This window comes from Corvus cornix, chromosome 11 (genome assembly GCF_000738735.6).
Source record: "Corvus cornix cornix isolate S_Up_H32 chromosome 11, ASM73873v5, whole genome shotgun sequence".
Taxonomy (NCBI): domain Eukaryota; kingdom Metazoa; phylum Chordata; class Aves; order Passeriformes; family Corvidae; genus Corvus; species Corvus cornix.
This window is the reverse complement of record NC_046341.1, coordinates 602056-622349: the sequence shown is the minus strand read 5'-3', so window position 1 is coordinate 622349 and position 20294 is coordinate 602056. Positions and strand designations below refer to the sequence as shown.

At 44.9% G+C, this 20294-nt stretch overlaps 1 protein-coding gene and 1 long non-coding RNA gene across 5 annotated transcripts in view; one reads left to right on the top strand and one right to left on the bottom strand.

Annotated features, from left to right (window-relative positions):
- ZFHX3 (zinc finger homeobox 3) overlaps positions 1-20294 on the top strand; it is a 399882-nt gene that overhangs the window by 106526 nt on the left and 273062 nt on the right.
- On the bottom strand, positions 3545-12023 carry LOC109145151. 4 transcript variants are annotated; one of them, XR_002046411.2, is made up of 6 exons: positions 11795-11886; positions 11402-11475; positions 6095-7044; positions 5574-5693; positions 5033-5176; positions 3545-4938 (listed from the first exon to the last, which is right to left on the bottom strand). It is a non-coding gene; the product is annotated as an uncharacterized LOC109145151 (long non-coding RNA). The 4 variants fall into 4 exon arrangements; XR_002046414.1 differs by lacking the exons at positions 6095-7044; positions 11795-11886 and adding an exon at positions 11893-12023; XR_002046410.1 differs by lacking the exon at positions 6095-7044.

Genomic DNA, 20294 nt, shown 5'->3' with positions numbered 1-20294 from the left:
GGGATCTTCATCTGATTGCCTTTGGGTCAAATTTGGGTGTTTTCCTGGAGAAGTGTGTGTGTGTGCAGGAGCCTCTGACGCCAGTGTTTTGTGAACATCATCCTGGAAATGACCCGGCAGCTCCTCCACAGGCATTACTGTGGGGTGGCTTTGGGGCAGTGGATTTGGGTTCCCAAGTGCAGGAAGGACAGGTTTCCTTCTCTGTCCATGGTGTCTGTAGCAGATAAATGCCAGTCTGGATTTTAGGATTGCTTAAGGAAACACTTGAGTGATGTGAAATAAAACAACCTGGGGAGCATCTTCCCAGTGGAAACTTCTGTGGGACTAAATTTCTGATAATGATGGTAAAATAGAGTTCTCAGGGTTTGTAACTTTTCCATTAAATTCACAAATACTCGTCAGTTGGCTTCCAACACCCCAAAGGAACCATTAATTAATATAGCTGCATTTAACAGAAAGCTATTTTAAAGGAGAAACTGAGGAATGGATCCAGCCCCGAGATAATGTTCACACATCAGAGTGGGACCAGCAGGGTGGTGTCACACCAGGACACGGAGCAGGGGCTGCTCCTGCCCAGGAGCCCGAGCCCCAGGCAGCTCCACTCAGGCTCTTTGTGCTCAGAGCACTAAATCATATTGAGGATTATTTTGTGAACCAACCAAAACTGCTCTGGAAAGCAGCACCAGTGTGCTTTGGCTTGGGTTTTCTCCCTCTGCCTTTAATCCTGTCTGGAGCCCTGTGTATTTCTCCGGTGTCATCCCACTCGCCAGCCAGTCACAACATCCTGAGTGGGAAAAGTATGTAGAAATCTGCTTCCATTTTAGCTTTCAGATGTGTTTCTTGCCAGGTAGAGCTGTGCAGAGGCTCTGCAGGTGGCTGCAGTGCTCTGCCTTTAACCTACATGGTGGATTCACAGAACCCCCTCCGTGCCAGCAGTGCCAGTGCCACTATCCCTGCCCAGAGCCCAGACCCCCCCCCAGCCACTGCCTTGCAATGTCCTTTCCCCTCAGGATTACATGCAGGCTTTGGGAAATAGTTTTGTTTTGTACTTATATTTGTACAAGACAGATACTGGTGGTATTTACTGATTTAAGGTATTGCCATTGATCATTTTCATTAAGTAAATTGCCATGAAAAATGAACACTGAGTGATTTTCATCCAGTTTTTATAACCTTGTCTTTATTCAGTGTATTTTCCTAATACATGTATGTGCTCAGATCTGTGTAACAAACAGTTCTGAAAGATAGCAAGGGACTTTAATAACAAATAAAAGAGCACTTCCCATTCAGCTTTGAATTGCCCACAGCTAAATTCAAGGGAACGTATCTGCAGCCGGAGCGAGCAGGCAGGGATGGGTTTAATCATTTAACCTCGGCATTACGAGCCAGGACGTTTGAAAATCCAGAGCGTGGGCTTTGCTTATTACTTATATGAATCACGTCTCTTTACTGCAAAAACCACCCCGGAAAGTGGCGTTCCCCTGCTAATGGTGGGGTCGATTTCCCTGTTTGTCAGGCTCACCCTCGGGAAAGAAAGGGAGAAGAACAGTGAAATTGTTTAAAATAGGGACATTTAATTTCTGTCAACAATTTGTTAATTATTGCTTTAAAAGAGAAGCTTCAGTGTGTCAGTAAATAGCACTACAAAAGGCTTTTTAAGAGATCCCAAATTAAGCTGCTAACATTTCCCATTCTCAGATATCTTGATTAGATTAAATTATTTCTCCTGATTTTGCTCCCGAGCGAGCTGTGTCTGGTCAGATCAGAGCAGCTCAACGAAATTACAGACAAACAGCGGCTGAGGGCAACGGTTGCACTTGGATTCAAACAGGGAAGTGTCAAGGTTCTTGTTTTATGCAATATTTACTGAATTAAAATATCCTAGAAATGTAAAGGCTTCAATATTTTCTGCCTTTCCTGTGGCAAACCACTGTGTTTAGAGTATTCTTCATTTTTGCTACTTGGAATAAAAATAAAATAACAAATGTCCAGGTTGAATATCTGCTTGTAAGCTATTCATGAAAAATAGTTCCTAAAGTTAAAAACTGAACGAAGTCTAATTAATAGCAATATCTGTCAGACCCTTTTACCATAAAGAACAGAAAAGCAAATCATTTTAACCAAGTGAAACAGAGTCCAGAATAAAGGTTTAGTCAGGGCTGCTGTTTTAAAATGGAAGTGTAGTTGATTTTATTTGTCCTCTTGTAAATACTTCAAATCCAGGATTTTAACACCATTACAGAGAATTCACATCATGGTTTCAATCCTGAAACCCCTCATGCTCTGCAGCAGGAGGCTCTGACTTTCGTTCCGAACTCAGGGCTATTATCAAAATTAGAAATGTCATTTTCTCCATTATTTTAATGGAAAGTTACCTTTGGAAGAATAAGTCCATTTTGACATGATATAAATGTTTTAAAATAAAAAAGCATTGAGGGAATCACAGAAACATTTTAATCTTAATTATTCATAAATAGCTACCTCAAGTCCATTTGAACAAAATGTCAGTTGACCAAGAAACATGCTTATTTTGCATGAGAAAAAAGGGTATTTGGGCTGTAAGAGGAGGATTTATCAATGTAGATTTAACTTAAAATGAAACCTGCAAATCAGAACCAACCATCTATCATGAAAGTGCATTAACCTTACAGCATTTGCTACTGAAAATTCAGCAATATTATGAAATTTTTAACTCTAACTAAAAAGGAAATGGCAAAGGACTTCTTTTATTTATCAAGAATTTAGCAGGAATTTTTTGATAAATTGATCTGAAATATTTGGAGGAGCTTGCTCTGAAGGAAAGAAAAAAACATTTAAAACGTTATAATGGTAAAGTTTTGAAATATAACTAACACTTTTAAATATTTGAGCAGCTCTGTATTATTTTCCCCTGCCCTGCCCTTGAGAACTGAAGTCCCCAATGGATGTTTTGATATACTGGGCACTTTGCACTTAAACATTTCCTTTCTATAAAGACATCTAGAAAAAGACATGCCATTGGATTGCTAAATGCATTTTGCAGCAATTGATTGTTTTGTTCTTTTTAACTATGCAGATTAAAGTAATAGAAAAGGACTTTTTGGAGCTAGGGGAAGAATTAATTGTTCCTTTCAGCCCCTCTAGAACCCATAATTCCTGTGTTCATGCTGCCCTGCATGGCTGCTGCTGTGTTTGTACATCCAGGTTTCATTGGCAGACCTAATTTCAGGATACATAATGCATGATTTTGAAACCAATTTGTTATTGTAATAAAATATTTTTCGGAATGCATGGTGGTACTGGAGAGGAGAATGTTAAATTATACATGTATTGTGGCCGAGCGCATTCATTTCGCTTGGTGTGCAGGTGAATCTCCCCGTGACCTTGGCACTCGTGGGGTAGCACAGAATAACAATCGAATCCAGGATCGGAAATCCGACCATTTCCAAATATTAACAACTTCTTTCAAAGGAAATGCTGATTTCAGCAGTTATGGTAATGGAACATCAGTATATCTTTCAGAGAACTTAAAAAAAAAAAAAAAAAAAAAAAGGCACGATCTTAATAGGATTAAAAGCCAGGCTTTTTATTTCCAAAATGCTAATTTGTTTTCTGCATTCTGTTTTCATAGCAGGTCTTGTTAGGCAGCGCGCTGGGATCTAGAGGACACTGAGAGCTGCCAGAAATGCGTGGGTAATGATAGGAAAGCTACATAAAAGGTTTCTTTCTGATAGAAATTCTCTATTCCTCACAAGCCCGTTTCCCCTCTCTGCGAGTTGGTTGGAGAAGCCAAACACGGCGAGGCTGGGGAGAGCGAGCGGAGAATGTTTTGCTCTCTGTGGCTGTTTTGTGTATTCCACATTTATTCCTTTCCCATTAAGGAACAAATGTTGGTCATTAGAGGTGCATTAATTGAAATAGCCTGTGACCCACGTTGGGGAGATGAACGGACCGTGCCGCGAAGTTGGGCTGTGAAAGCCCGAGCAGCCCGAGGCACCTGACATCCTGTAATCTGCTTATCTGGCTGCCTTTCACAAGGGCTCTCCCATCGCCATTCATGCCGAACAGTGGGGTGTAGAGAGGAGGCCAGAACACAGATAATAATTTACCATGTAATTTGTTTTGAGATTCCTTTGATAGATTTCAAAACTGAAGCATCCTGCGAGAGCACGGGGCCTTTAGAACCTTTAAGGCAAGGCAGATCCGTGCCGGGGGTGGGTTCTGTCCGTGCCCAGCGGGACGCGGCCCTAACGCGGGGACACCCAGGGCCGGAGCCCGGGCGTTGCGAGGGCTGGGAAACGACGCTGCTGCTCCTCTTCGCCTGTCACGGCTCCCGGAGCCGGGGCTGTAAATCCGGGGAGAGCAGTGCAGCTAGATGAAAACCATTTGCAGCAATCAAGAGGGGCAGGTAATTTTGGCGGCAGATTTGTTTTGTAAATGAGGTGTTCCATTTGGGCAGCAGCACACCTGGCGAGCAGGGCTGTGCTCGGGACAGCTTGCTTTAATTCCCTGCCACTTAGGGGATATTTCTTCAGCCCACAAACTGCCGTTTTAATGCCTTCGTGGAGGCATAAAACATAACAAAAATTCAGGGATTTTATATTCCCAACTTCAAAACTTCCATCCAAAAGGGAAAAGGATCAAAAGGAAAAGGTGGTGCGTTTCATGTTCTCTTGTGGTTTTAATACTTGTTAACTGACCTATAAACTGAGTTTTCCAAGTAAGGAAACGTGAGGGAATTTTATTACAGAAAAATCTACTGCGAATCATCCCCAGCTGCTTGTAGAGATAGGAGAGACTTTTCCACTCCTGCTTTCCAGGGTGATGTTTGCCGTCTCCTCACCTTTCCTTTGTTTCCATGCATCATTGTGCATCCATGGCCATACTGCTCTTTTTGTTTACTGTGTCTCTGAATATTTTTTTTCATGCAGAGGAGCTGCTTTGGGCTTTCTTTTTCAGCTAAAGGAAAGAGAATCACATCAAATCATGTTATTTTTGCCTGATTATTTCTTCAGTGCAGGCCGGTTAATATCGTCTTGATGCTTACAAGTACCTTGCATGTCCATGGATCCAAAGGACTTTTTGAATCCTGGCTGTTAAGATTTCACAGGTGATCTTGGAGCCTGTTGCTGTGTTAATTATAGGATTTATCTGGAAGTGGAAGTAGAGGTGCTGAGAAACTTCTAAATCTTTAGTTCTGTGAAAAAAAATTCTAATTATTATTAGGATGATAAAAATGATGAATGCATTGAGCAAGGCAGTGCCTAGAGAGATGTGTCTGGGACCCTTTAGGCTGAATTTTTCTGATCAGCATGTTGTGTGTTCTGTATGTGCCCAGCACAGGAACCCTGGCAGGGGCCTCGGGTACCACTGTAATGCAAAATATAATAAATCATAATAATGGACAAACCATGTTGCTGTTGGAATGCACGGCCTTCTGCCGAGCACTTTAAATGGTTGTCGGGGAACGCCAGCTCCGTCCGTAATGGCAATCACAGCAGTTGGGGAAAAAGAGCTGTAACGCTGAGAGAACTGAAGCATTCGAGAGCCCCTGTTTTGTTTTGAATAGAGAAGCAGGAGGGAAAGGAAATTACCTGAGCTGTACCCCCAGGTCCCTGTGGAACTGCAGGAGGCACCAGGAGAGATGTGCAGGAGGACTGGCTCCGTGGCACACAGGGCTGGCTGACCCGAGGATTGTCAGCATCCTGAAAGCTCTGAAATCAGAACAAAAAGAGCAAATGCAGAGCTGAGGTTCCTTCTGCAGAGAGAGGAGAGCTCTCCATGGCAGGCAGTGTCCACTGTGGGCAGTGGGGACGGGAGGCCGTGTCTGGGCCTTGGCTCCCACCAGACCCATTCCCAGGGGTTTCTCCAGCACATTCCAGTTCTCACTGTGCCACTTCAGTGATCCCACAGCAGAAAGGATTGCTAAAACACCAAACATATCTGTTACTTTTTATATCACCTGCCATTTTTCAGAAGCAGCAAATTCCTAATTTTGCAAGTAGGGGGTTTTATTTTATTTATCCTCTGGCTCAGGCAACCTGGAGGTTCATTTGGGTTATTAGCATAAAGAGTTGGGAGCTGCAGCTTATGTAACGGCGTTTGGAGTAATTACCTGAATTGGGAATTGTTCTTTTCTCATCAGTTCCACGTGTAGCAAAGTGTTCCAGGCCCATAAGTCATGTCAGTGGTTTCAGACCTCCAGGTTTATGTTGTATCAGGACAGCCACGGTGTTTGCAGGAAGGATTTTCTGCTTATCTGTCTGTGCTGGTGTGGGAGCTTTGCTACGGGGCGGATTCTCGAGTATCACTTAACATCAATCCATTTCCTTAAGATGGTTGATAACGTGGTTTGTATTTCACAACTAATAAATAGGCCACATCTCTTAGCAAGGTTTTGAAAAAAGCCAACCAAGGGTTCTGCACCCAAGTTCTTGTTACACCTGCATTTTTCCCTCAGAGTCCTGATTCTGGAGTTCTGCGGTATCTTGGGTATGGGCAGAAGAGTGTTTTCTCATTCTGCTGGGATTCTGTGGTGAGTCTGTGCCTGACCGTTGTAATTCCTGCCCATCCGGGTTTTTCTGTGCGTGCTGTGCGAGGCACCAGCAGACAGAAGCCAGGTTTGAAGCCCAGGTAGGCTGGGCCCAGAAGGGACTGGGGCACGACGGGAAGTGTTTCAGAAGCAAACAAATTCCTCAGACTGAGGAATGCTTGAATTCCGTTAATTTCTGACTGATTCCCAGAACCACGCAGAAGGATCTGCACTAAGTCTCTACTACTGATTTGACTAATGCTTAGTTTTGCAGGTCCCTGCTTTGTGGAGGTGCTCATAGGTGGTTTCCCTTAGATGTTCAAAAATAGCTGTAAGGTTGGACAGAAATTTGACTTTTCAGGTTTAATATTCTTCAGTTCTTCCTCAGTTATGTTGAACTTCAGTCTTATGTGGGGCACAGAGTATTCTCTTCTCATTTTTCAAAAGAGAGGTATAAATACATTTCAGGGTACAGAAGAGGCACTGAGAACTGTAGCTGTCATTCAGTAAGGCAGAGCAGAGAAAAAGGCCAACTCCAACATAACCAGAAAAAAGTGGAAGAAAAAAATGTTGAAATGTAGAAGCTTTCATAGTCAAATACACACTGAAGTGTCTAAGTAAAAACATGGAGATGAGTAAATTTTAATTTAGCTGTGGTGGGTTCGATCCTCATCGCTCCTGAGTTCACTGCATGGAAGTTTTATTTTGTTTTTATTTTATCTTTCTTGTTTAGAGAAAACAGAAATGCTGTAGGAGCACCCCAGGGTCACAGTGGCTGCTTACTATGGGCTGTGAAAGCTCTGCTGGTATCTCACCGCCCTTCCCAGAGGAAAGGCAAGGAAAAAGGTTTCTGACAGGCAAAACCAAATGGGTTTTTTCCTTGAGATGAAACGTAAAATGTAACAAGCACATTTAATTTCTCCCCTTCTAGGCGGTGTTTAATAAAACGGCACCCTGCAATGGGAACAGATAATGTTTGTCTTATAAAACCCAACAGCCAGTTCCCTTTTTAAACACAGATCTGCTGGCTGGGCTTTGTTGTGGGCCGGGGACTGACAAGTTTGCAGATGCTACAGCTTGTTACCTAATCAGAGCCAGATGCTGTTCCCCTGCGACTTTCTCACTGTCACCAGGCCCTCACCGCAGCGAGGGGATGGGCATGATTCACCACGGGCCTTTCTGTGCCTGGAAGTCTTGCTGTATTTTTTGTTATCTTGAGTCTCTGTTTGTTTTTAATTTAAGGGGGTTTGCACTGGCCCAGATAGAAGCGAGTGAATGGGAGAGGTAATGCAAGCGAGGCTGATGTCCACTGGACATCTGTTTAAATTCAGCAGTCAGGCACACAGAGCAGCCTCTGTGCCTTTAGTTTGTTGTTGGGAAATGGCCTGCAGCAAAATGAGAGTATTTGATTTGAGAATTCATTAGATAATTCTGTACGTTATACTTCAAATAATACATAGGCCGGAGAGAATGCTTTAAGTAAAATTAAACATTTCAGTGTGGCTGTGGCAGGTGTCAGGCAGTTCCAGCAGGGGGGCACGGGGAGGTTCCTGCCCCCTCTGAACTGCAAATCAAGTTCAATATTCTGTCTGCCTTCTTAAAAAGGTAGCAAAGGAATTTGGATTCTAAGAAGCCAGGGCTGTTTGTCTGAGATCATTATTTGGTTCAGCACCTTTTGCAGCCCTTTTCTTTCTCCCACCGACCGGAAAGCTCAGTGCTTCACGCGGCTATCAGCGGTGCCTGAGCGCTGCGGGTTTAATTGACTTGTTACCATCTGCTCTGGAAACGGGAACTTTGCAGCTCATGTGCATTGTGGTGAGTGTTTCTTGGGTTAAATACTGTGTGACAAGAAAAGGAGCTTCCCTCCCCACACCGAATGATGCCAGGAGTGTCAGGCACTGCACAGTGACAGAGATGTTTGTTCACAGAGCTGCTTTCGCGTGTGGAATTATCCTCGTGCTAAACCACTGCGATGTGAAACGTTCAGGACTTGCTCCTATTTACAGGGGGATCTGCTTTCTTTCTTTCTCTCTAGAAGAAACCTGTTATGCAGTGGGTAATAAAACTAAAAATAAAGATCAGAGCCAATGGAAATGCTGTAATGTTTCTCGGCAGAAGCATTAGAAGCTGCCCATAAACCATGAGGCATTCAGAAATTTGCACCCTATTATTGTGCCCTCCAGCCCCTCTGGAATCTCTTTTCTCCAACAGATTTGTCGTATTCCCAACACCTCTGCTCTATAGGTTGTGCTTCTGTGCCCCGAGCTCCTGACAGCCCGCAGGGGAGGTTTGTCCTGGGTCCTTCACACTGCCACTGCTCCAGGGTGAGTTTGAGCGTCAGCTCCTGCCTTCCCGTGGAGCCAGGAGAGGGGCTGGAATATGCAACAGTTAATGAGCAGCTTGGGAGAAGCCTTGGTTGGATGTGTGCAGCTGAAAGTAGTGGTATCTGATTTATCTTACAGTGAGGTCATATTTAGGACTTTTAAGCTGTGCTTTCCCAGACCATGCACCATCTCGTGTTCTGCTCTTTGGGGTTCTGTTGGTTTGTTCAGGGTTTTTGGGTTTTTCCTCCCCCAACATTTTGTGCTACTATCTTTCTTAGAAAGCTGTTTCATTTCCAGGATTTATTTCCCCTTTGACATCTTAAATAGCTGTTATTTTTCTGTGTACATCTGGCTACTGGATTCAGAGAAGTCCCTAAGCCAGAACCCATCGTGAATCAGCGCGTGCCTTTCCCCCGCTTGGTTATTTCACAGCCGCTGCTCTTCACAGAGAGGCTCCACTCTTAAACAAACCCCATCTCTGGAGAGAGCTGGCAGGAGGAGTGAGGAAGGTTTGCAAACTCATCCTCCCCACACAAATCCCCCTGAAGAGTTAAATTAAGTCACCTCCCGAGTGCTGCCCTTCCCTCCGGCACCCTGAGCCCCCGGGTTTTCTCGGGAGAACAATAAACCATCTTCTCTTCTTTTGGTGCCTGTCCAGTGTGGAAAGAGAAAGATGAGGTCAAAGTGGCAGGCTGTACAGCTTGCTTTTGAGCCAAACAGATGGTGAAGGTTAAGTGACAGCTCTGTGACTGCCTCTTTTGAAGTAATTGGAGATAATTTGTATTTTGAATCAGAACTTGACCACTGTCAGAAGGGAAGAAGGTTAATATGTAAACGATTTTACATTAGCCCCTGTTTCTTGGGATTTTGCTCCCTCCCACCCCCCCCTTGGATTCTTGTTTCTATAATCCTTGCTCCAGGCTATTGGTAAGATTGTCTTTGAGCTCGGTGTGACTCGGCCTAGGCTGCAGTTGTTACGAAAGCCAACAACAGCTTATTAAGGCCAGGGATAATCTCTGCTACTGATGCATTGTTGCTTTCCTGCAGTCCAGCGACGGCTTGGAAACAAGACTGGAAATGCAGTTCTAACTGGGGACATTGGCAGAGAAATACCCAAAATATGTCTTGTTTCTGAAGCTGGACCCATTTTGCAGATTATTCCGTGTGGGTAAGAAGCTCCCTTGAACTTCTCTCATGATCAACAATGGAAATTTGATCTGGGCTTCCTCCTCTCCCCTGGGTTGTTTTTTTTTTTTTTTTTTTTTTTGGCTTTGAGCAGACTCCTGTTTATTTACTCAGAGTACAGAACATACTGTATGTGTTGTGTTTGCTGATGCTTTCCTGGTGGGAAGTGGAATATTTCTAGAGCCTGATTTCAAAGTGGTAAAGAGGAGCTGCTGAGTTGCTTCTCAGTGATTCTTGTTACTACAACAGTTCCACTCTGGTCCTACAGGTTGTCCTCAAGTACCATGTGCAAGAGCAGGTGGTGGTTTTTTCTGGGGTTTCTGTACCCACTTCTGTTTTTTTTAATGTGGGAACTGAAAGGACCTTATAGGGAAAAGAACCTGTAAAGTCACCTCCATCCAGTGTCCCTGTGTAAGGAGAACAGGCAGTGGTTTCACACATATTTAAGTCCTGCCGCTTGGATTTCTGGATGAATTTAATGTAAGGTAGCAGTTGTTAGGCAGAGACACCTGAATATGCTGGTTGGGAGGTAACTCGGACCTTTCTCTGGACTATAGTCACAGAATATAGAATATTCTGGGTTGGAGGGGGATGCCCAAGGATCATCACAGTCCAACTCCTCACTGGTAGATTAGTAGCCCGATTATTTTGTCCTGGCCCAATTCTTGCATACAGAACTCAAGAGATGCTGGTGGAGAGGCCATCAGTGCAGAAAGTCTGAGGTATTTCTGTGCATTTAAGTGCTTTTTTCCTCAGAAGCAGAGAAGGCAATATTGTATTTTATTCACATACATCAGGTTGATTATGAAACACATTTTTTCACTAACTTGAAGAAGAAAAAGGAGATACTGGCTTGTTATTTCTGCCTTTTTCTTAACCAGGCAAAGTAAAGAAATGGTTGCAAAACCTTTAGAAGCATTCAAGTACCTCAGTGACTTTCATCAGATGTTCTCTGTACAAGAAAAAGAAAAAAAATCGTTCTATCTTTTTATTTTTACTTTGCTTTAATCTTATTTGATGATGTCTCAACAGGCTGGGACATGCTTTCTTGGATGGCAATTTCACTGCACCATATGTGTCTCTCACTAGATAGCAGAGTGAAATGAGTCTTGGCAGGAAGAGAACTAAACACATCGACAAAGAAAAGAAAAAAATTATTTACTTAACTCCCTGTTGCCTGCATACATTTTTCCCTGGGACTGCATCTGGTACAACAATGCAAAGTTGGCTTCTTATAAATGTGTGTCTGAGGCACAGTCCCACATTGATCCCTTTTTCTTGCCATCCATCCTGGTTGTTTGGGTTTTTCCTAGTAATCCTGATTCGAATATTTCAGTACCTAGCAGTGACCAAGCTAAGAAAAAAGAAAATGTGGTTTTACCTGTGAATTTATGTTGCTTGTGGTCTCAGGGGGAGAGCTGGTCCTTACTTGGCTCCAAAAAGGATTCAGTCATTCTCAGGAAGAAATAAAAGAAATTACCAATATTAAATTGGGTGTTTTTCTGGTGAGCTCCAGGCTTGGTGTTTAAACTCTGTGGGGAGCAGAAGCAGGATCAGGCCAGGCTCAGCCGCACGGGCTCCCAGCAATGGAGGGAGATTGCAGATATTTATCGTGGTTGAGAAAAGATTCCAGTTTGGGCTGGTAAGTTTGGAAAATTTACACTGGATATATTTCAAAGTAAGGACAGGGAATCTCTCTGGGCTGAAGTAGTGGAAGGTGTGTTTGAATGTTACGATCAATCCACCAAGCAAAATATTTTGTATTTGAACTCACCTGTGGGATAAATGACACGGTGGTGCCAGGGCTGCCCTCCCAGTCTGTGCCCCAGTGGCAGAAGCCAGAGCCGGGTCTCAGCCACAGTCCCCACTCACCCAAGAAAAGGTCAACCAGCCCTTTTTATTCCAAGGGAACCTGCACAGGTCCATTTCTGACTGCATGTTCCGAAGGCTTCCGCACTGTATCGGGTGGTGTTTACATTGGCTCTCAGGGACGACTTCTGAACCCTTGGTAAAAATCTGTATTTGTACACTTAGATATTTGGGAGGAAAATCAATATAGGTTCTGCAGTGACCTTGCTGGTTAGCACGGAAGTGTGTGGCAAAAATGAGAACAGAGGAACACACAGATGATTTGCAAAATACAGAATGGAAAAGGAACAGGCAGGTTTATGGTGTTTAAGGAAATTGGCAATTAAAAACAATGGAGTGGTCACATATGATTTTAGACACCACATGAAAAGACAGGAAAGGGGGAAAAAGAACCCTTTGGAGCATGAACCATGTAGAGATTCCCACAGAACTCCGGTGGGATTCACACCAGGTGCAGCACACAGGTAACGTGTGTGGGGCAGGCGCACAGAGCAGACCTGGCTGGAGAGTGTTTCACAGGGCTGAGTGGTGCTGTGCAGGGAAGGGCTTAACAGTCAGGTGGACATGAAAATTGACGCCATGTGGATGCAACCTTTGGGGTTTTATTATGTACTTAAAACCATTTTTCCTTTGTGCTCCTTCTAAATAAAGTGGTTGGAAATTTTTTTTTAAATCCTTCTTTTCTCACAGTATCTTTTCCCAATGTTGCAGCTGTTTTATAGAATATAAACTGACTGTCACAGGGTGATCTCAATGATTGTTGGAATGTAATTGTGTAGGTACACAGGGTTTGACCCTGTGTAGGTTCGGGGGTCAAAGTTCCATTATGTCTAGTGAAGTTTGGAGTTTTCTGCTCCTCCCCTTGTGGCCAGTGTGAGAGAGCCCCGTCAGGGCAGGGGTTTGTGCACACACAACACTGGCTTTTGGCGTTCCAGACCCTCCCTGGCCAGTGTCTGTGGGCTCCGAGCTCTGGCAGTGTGTAAATGTTGCAGTTTGCGCTGCACAGCAGGAACGGGCTCCGCTCCAGAGCCAGGTGGGCAGCAGGAACACCACTCGCTTTTCCAAAGGCCTCAGTGTCGCCACAATCCCTGTTCTGCCCCTGACATTTTCCTAATTCCACAAAATTGTAACATTCATGGTTGGCAATGGGTGCCGAGTTCAGACTTTTCCTGCTTTTTTTTTCCACGGCCCAGGTGCTCCGTGCCCTGGGTCGGCTGTGCAGGGGCAGCGTCCACAGGATTGGGCCAGGGCACAGAGAGGGCCCTGTCTGAGGTGTCACCTTCCACAAAGCCACCCTTTCGGGCACCACGACACCTCTCGGTGCCCACAGGTCACTGCCAGGGCAAGAAAGACTTCATGAAGAAGGCAGTGAACTGTGGGAATGATGCAGTCGGGAAGTTCCACAAAACCTCTGGCGATCCAAAAGGGAAGGCGCCCGGAGAGTCAGTGAGGAGCTTCTGTGTCCCTCGTTTCAAAAGGCCTGTTCTGCTCCTACTAAATGAAAATATTTATATAAAATATACATTGGTTGTATTCCTAAATATTCGATGTGGAAATTGATCCGTGCAGCGATCCCTGTGCAGCTGCTTGAAATGGAAATGCAGCAGGGAAGATGTGAGGGAAGCGGAGCACAAAGAGGAGCCGTAGGTGAAGCTCCGGGCAACGGTGCCGGCTCCCCTCTGACACTGGGATCTGCATCCGCAGGCCCAGGGAAAACCGCGGCCCTCCAGCCGGAATAAACAAGAGCCCTCTCAGTTAATTGGTGGAGAAGGCTTTCTGCAAAAATAGGACTTTTTTTCCCCCTACTCTGCTTTTTCTTTTCACCTTCTGATGAACTAAATTATTCCTTATCTAGAGCCCACGTGCCCTCGTGCCCCAGGAGCATGCACTCCCAGAGAATTCCGGACTATTTGTAGTATTTTAAAGTAACAGGTCCTACAGGGAAAAAGAAAAGTTGGCATTCTTCTTAATTTTTATGCATTATTTTAATAACAATGAAAAATTATAAACTATATATAGGTACATAAATATATTAAAAAAATTCCAACTTACTGAGCAAAAGCTGTTACCTGGGGGGTAGGAAAAAACCTGCTTGTTGTTGGATTCATCCAAACGCAACGTTAACTGAGTTAGTCAGAAACGTGTCACAAAATTGTTGGAGGCTTTTTCAATGGCTTTTTATAAATATATCTTGAAATCTGAGCATGTTCTGCAGCTTAGACAATGCATTATGCCAAAAAGGATGTTTCTTTTGTTAAAAGCTTTTAAGGTTGAACTGAAATTACAAATCAGATCGGAATAATCTGGATTATACTTACATATTCTTTGGCTGTGTTGTTTTTTTTGTTGTTGAATATTAGGTTAAAAGAAAATTTCTGTCTTTAATGTGTTTTATTGATAAGGTACTTAATATTAAGAGGTAGGTTTTGTTTAAATTAATTTTAGACAAATTATTTAGCTGTTGTAAAATTGCTGCATATATATGCTCATGTATATGCGTAAATTTGGGCATACTCCTATATTATATGTAAACCCCTAAATTTTTAGGAGGAAGTTTCTTTCCAGTCAAGCTATTTAATGACCTGTCAGTTCCCCACTTGTGCGGACTGTTTAAAATTCTATATCATTTTCTTTTTTAATGCAGTATCATTTAATTCTCTAGAGAAAAAGAGGTAAGGTGTTAAAATTGGGATAAAAGCTTCCAAATACTAGAAAATTTGCTCTGTCAAACCCAGGGCCCTTTTTACTGGCAGAAACTTAAGAAAGTAAATACTAATAAGCTCACATGCAACAACAACAACAAGAAGATGTAATTCTTTAAATAATATAAATGCAGTTATCAGTACTTTATCAGAAAACAACTGAGGTTGAATTTTCTGGTAATTTTTTATTTTTGGCTGATGAATGCAGAATCAGTACTTTGAAACTTGATTTCTTCTCCCAAGAATTGGTCTCTGGATGAAGAAAAGTGGTGTATTTTGTTATATTTTTCCCTTTTGATTATTTTCTTTTCTAAGAACATGGCATGAAATAACCTGCTCCGGCACGTTGGCTGGGGTGTTTTTGGGGGACGTTGCCCATTTGTCTCTGCCCTGCTGGTGGCTGGAGCGCTCTGGTGTCCCGGTGTACCTGCTGTAGGCGTGGGCAGTGCCTGCCCGTGGCAGGGGCAGCACGGGCTGCTGGCGGTGGGCTCTGGAGCGGGGACCGGGGCAGGGCGGGGACAGGGAGCGGAGGATGGCCCACGGACAGACCGTGGGCAGCAGCAGAGAACAGACCGGGGCAGGGAGCGGAGGATGGCCCACGGACAGAGCGTGGGCAGCAGCAGAGAATAGACCGGGGACAGGGAGCGGAGGATGGCCCACGGACAGACCGTGGGCAGCAGCAGAGAACAGACCGGGGCAGGGAGCGGAGGATGGCCCACGGACAGACCGTGGGCAGCAGCAGAGAACAGACCGGGGCAGGGAGCGGAGGATGGCCCACGGACAGACCGTGGGCAGCAGCAGAGAACAGACCGGGGCAGGGAGCGGAGGATGGCCCACGGACAGAGCGTGGGCAGCAGCAGAGAACCGTCCCCTCGCGCCGTCGGCGCAGTCACGCTCGTGAGCAGTGTCCAGCCTGTCCTGTCAGGTTTATTGTCCACTCCATCAAGGGGCCTAATGGTCAGCGGAGGGGCTGAGCGTGTCCCCGGGGGCCTGACATTAACCGAGTGGACTTGTTTAAGCTCACCCAGGGTGTCTCCGGCTGATGGGGACGCCAATACCCGTTTCCCTCAATGAGCAGCCGCTCGGATCATGACTCAATACCGCTTCCCCCGGCGCGCCGGCCCCGAGGGCTCCGGGGGGACCTGCCCCGAGCCCGGCCCCGGGCGGGAGGGGCCGATCGATGCCGCGGCGAGGCCGCGGCGCTGCCCCGGCCCAGGGGCCGCCGGCGCGGGGCCCGATTAATCCACAGTAAATGGTTTGGAACCGGCAACGCCGCCGCCTTTTTATCCCGGCCGGGCACTGCCTGTGGGAGCGTCTGAGGCAGAGCGGGCTGCTGTGCTCGGCAATACGGGAATAAATGCGGGAATAAATGCGGGAAGCGGCGCGGAGCGGCCCCGAGCTGACCGCGGCCCCGCAGCCGCAGGCCCCGAGCAGGGCTGAGGGGGGAACCGCGGGGTGTCAATTCACTGGAAAGTTTTATTCCAACTTGTAATTTCTAACAATGCAAGAAGATCTCATTCCATCAACAAGCCGGGAACACTTAAATCCTAAAATTAGATTGCTAGCAAAACGTGCAAAAAATGCAGCTGTAGAGCTTTGGGTAGTTTGTGCACAGGGTTTTTCATACTCATCTTAAATATATAGTTTCTTTCCTGGATGATTTTAAAGTGTTTTATGTTGGAAAATAAAGAGATGTTTTTTGCATGTCAAATTGTTACTTGAAAATATGTTTTGGTTTTTTTCCTAATTGAACCAAACATGCTGCACATGAATATTTTTGGGAAATAATTATGTATTAAAATAGATATGTATTGTTCAATTTTTACTTTTTTTTAAAAAAAACACAATTTCTTCAAATATTTTGAAGAAAAAAGCAGGAAATTTTTTTTTTAATAAGAAAAAGAAAATGCCTTTGACTGGGCTTGTTCCTGCTGTACTGACAGAGAGCAGGGGAGGCTCTAAATCTGCTTTTCCAAGGCAAGCTAAAGATGGAAATTGCAAGGGAAAATGAGCCAAATAATATGATTTTTGATAGGTGTTTGTAGTTTGTCAAAGCTTTTTGTCATTCAGATGACTAATTTGTATAAATAAATCTGAAAACACTTTGTATTAACATAATTATTTATATAAAATATCGTTATTTTTCTGCTTTCATTAACAATTTTTTTGTTTAGTTTCAGATCTGCTGTAGTAAATACTTTGTGCATATTTATATGCTGCTGAGTGTTGTCTTGAAAATGTTTGATAGTATCAGTTTCCTAAAGATGATGTTTATAAAATGCACATAGTTGTGTGAATTATTTATACCAAACGAATGAGAAAGAGATCCTGCTTTCCCTAACACTAACAACGGATCCACTTTTCCTTTGGCAACACAAATATTTATTATATTGTTGTACTTAAAGAAGGCTTAAGCCTCTGAAGTGTCAAAAGTCAAGCTGAACAAATTTAAAAGCAATGAAATGAAACCCGAGTTGGGCACAAAGGATCTTTTCTGAATTTCCTGAAAGGCAGGAGCTGGAGAGAGCAGGATGGGAGCCTCGGGTGCCTGGTCATGGGGCTGAGATCGCCCTCGGAGCAGCGTCACTGTGACGCCGTGGGCGGGGGCTCGAGGGTCCCAGAGGTGTTGGGCGCTTCAGCCCTGAAGGTGAACCTTTGACTTAACCCTGGTAAACCCAACGTGGGGCTCCTTGCTCTGGGCACGGGCCACAGCAGAAGCGCTCAGTGCAGGAACAGATGTGCAAAGTGTACGTGCAAGGGTGTATTAGGGGGGAAACATCCCAAATCAGAGCAGTGCCTGTTGAGTACAGAAAGGTTCACTCCCAGATGGATTATATATGTAAAATTCTCTTTTCTATGTCCTCAGGCTCTTCCATTTTTGTTGCTGGGCAGGATTTGCAGACAGGCGTGTTCTTGCTTTGGAAAGCAGCAGTAAAAATGATCTACCTGCCCAAGAACTGCGGTGGGACGCGACCCTGCCTGGGTGGGTTTGGGAATAGCTGCACAGGGAATCATGGCACTGGGGGCAGCAGAGGAGATTTGGGACAGGGTGCAGAACTCTCAGGCAGCAGTTACAGGGTAGAGACAGTGATTCCCTTCCCTAAGATATGAAATCCCCTTTTGTGAACGTTTTGGAGACAACCAGTTGTTTGTAAAATGTAACATTAAGTTCCCCTTTTTTCAAGCTAAAACTATTTCAAAATCATCAGCTGTGTTTTCCTGAAGTTCTACAGAAGGGAAACACGATTTGGGATTTCAATTATAGTTCCAAAAGTGACAGCAAATTTGAAAAATCTCAATTCAGCAAAGGTGCTTTTCCTTTGGGTAGTGCTTCAGGAATAAATCCCAGGGAAGGAGTGTATCAAGAGAAAGGAAGATAGGAATTCTGTGTAAAACATGACCTAGAATCACAGTCCGAGTGGGTCCTGTAGGATCTTTTTCTAAAAGAAATACTACTCTCCTTTGAAAAACTAATTTTGTGGGGGGAAAAAAAAATCCTTAGTTCTAAATGCAACACTGTGGAGGGGTGGGAAGGAGGCCGGGGTGCGAGGGAACCTGCTGGAAAGGCAGCGCAAGGAACATCGCTCTCAACCACAGAGGTAGAGCCTGGCTTGACAATGCTGATATTCCAAATGGAAAAGAAGCCCTTTCCCATCCAACTGCCGTGTTTTGGAGAAGTTGGGTGTGCACCTTCTGCAGCGGGCGCTGACCACGGCGCCGGGCCGGGGGACAGGCATGGACAGGGAAATGGGATGACCGTGACTTCGAACAAATAAATAAAACATGTGGCTTGTTCCCTGCTGTCCCTCCCCCTCCCGTCCAGCCGGGATTACATTTGCCGTGGTCATTTCCCAACGTCTGCCTGGCAGAAAAGCGCTCGTGGCCCCACGCACGCCAAGGCCTCTTCCCGTGGCTGCAGGGTGCAGCCCTGCCGGCCGCCCGCCCCGCGGCTGCTCCCAGCACCACAAACGCCTCACATTGGATTGTGGCCCAAAAAAACCATCTGGAACTCCCACCCGGCCCACTTGATAAACACCCGCTCCCTCCAGGATGGGGCTTCCCGCAGCCCCACCGCTGCAAAGCCCCGGCTGCGGGGAGCAGGAATACATTTTAATAAGGCTGGGAAGGAGAAAAATGAGTTTGCTCTGCGGTTCTGTTCTTTAGGAACAGAAAAAGGTGAGCATGTTGCAAGGCAGGGAGGGGAAATTTAATATTGCGAGAGATAATGGCAACTATGTTAATATCCGGAATTTTCAATGTACCATAAGTACATTTTGTTTTTCCTTTTAGCACGATTTATAATTAAAGATTTTAATCTGGCTTCACATTGAGTTAATAAGCCCTTTGATTGATTAGGATTCATAAAATTGCCATTTCCCGCTGCTGCTTTGTGTTTCTGGGATGTTCTTTTGAAAAGCTGGGGAAAGGTGAATGGGAAGCGGCCATTGTTTGGGCTGAGCTCCGCCAACTCAGGGGGCTCGGGGCTGCTTTATGCAGAGTTTGTCCCCAGCAATATCTTCTTGTTCTGCCAAATGAATGCAGATAGAATCTGCTGAGCTACATTTTAGTGATTTTTAGGGAAAACTTGTTGTGTGTAATTTCAGCAGGTGTTGCACACAGTTGCTGCATCGTTACTGACCTGTGCTTGATGGAGGAATTTGGGATTAGAAGTAGAACAAAAAAGGTGAAGTATTAGAAAACAAATATATCTGAATACAGCACAACCCTGATATCTGGGCTCTTGTGTGGCTTTCAAAATTCAGTTTACAGTTCTGTGCCCTCACAGTGTCACCTCCTTTGTTATTAGGGGCTGGTGCTTCAGCAATCCCTGGGTAAAGCACTTGTTAGACAAGGAAATGAAATAAAAGGAAGAGGCCGTTTTGCTGCTCTTTGATCGTGTTCTACTTGTTTAAATCTTTTTAAAGTAAATTCTGATAAATTCTAAAGTCTAAGTGGAAAAAAGTGAGAGAGGCAGCTCATGATTTTTAAGCATCTGGTTGAGTGGAGGTGGGCTGCTTTCCCCAGCTGGATCATGTGCGTGTGTGTGCGTGTGTGTGTGTGTGTTAGAGGGGAAAAAAAATCTTTTTTCTTTATTTTTAGCCAGGGTAAAAGTGACCCTCTTTAGCCCCAGAGGGGCCTCACTGTGTGGATTGAATCAGAGCAAATTCCCTTTGTGTTTCCTGCTCTGAGGGGACACGCTATTGTTGAGTGCGGGGCCTCTCGTACGCGGAGCAGCGCAGGACCGTGAGCAAATCCTTCCCGGATAATGCACAAGTTGTTTCACAATCGATCCGGCCTCCCCTCCCCCAGCATTCACCCCAATTTACTTGGCACAACTATCATTTCCTGGCCCTTTTATTACCATTCAGATGTCCTACAAATGCAAACATTTGGGCCAGAAGAAAGGGGCTGGGTGAGGCGAGGGCAGGTTGGGGAGCCCAGGAACGCGATGCTGCCGAGCTGCTTGGCTTCGGAGCCAGGGAGCAGATGCCTGGGTAGGGTGAGCGGCGAGCTGGATGTGTCAGCACTTCCAGGGGGCTTAATTGGCTTTATTTTTTTAATGTAAGTACCTGCTTCCTATTTCTATTTTACACAAAAATATTTTTAATCCTCCACCATTAATTTTCCAGCAGCCTTTGAGACAATTTTGCTCTTAGCTCTCATGTGCCAGCACAGGCTGACAGTGATGAAAAGATGAAAACC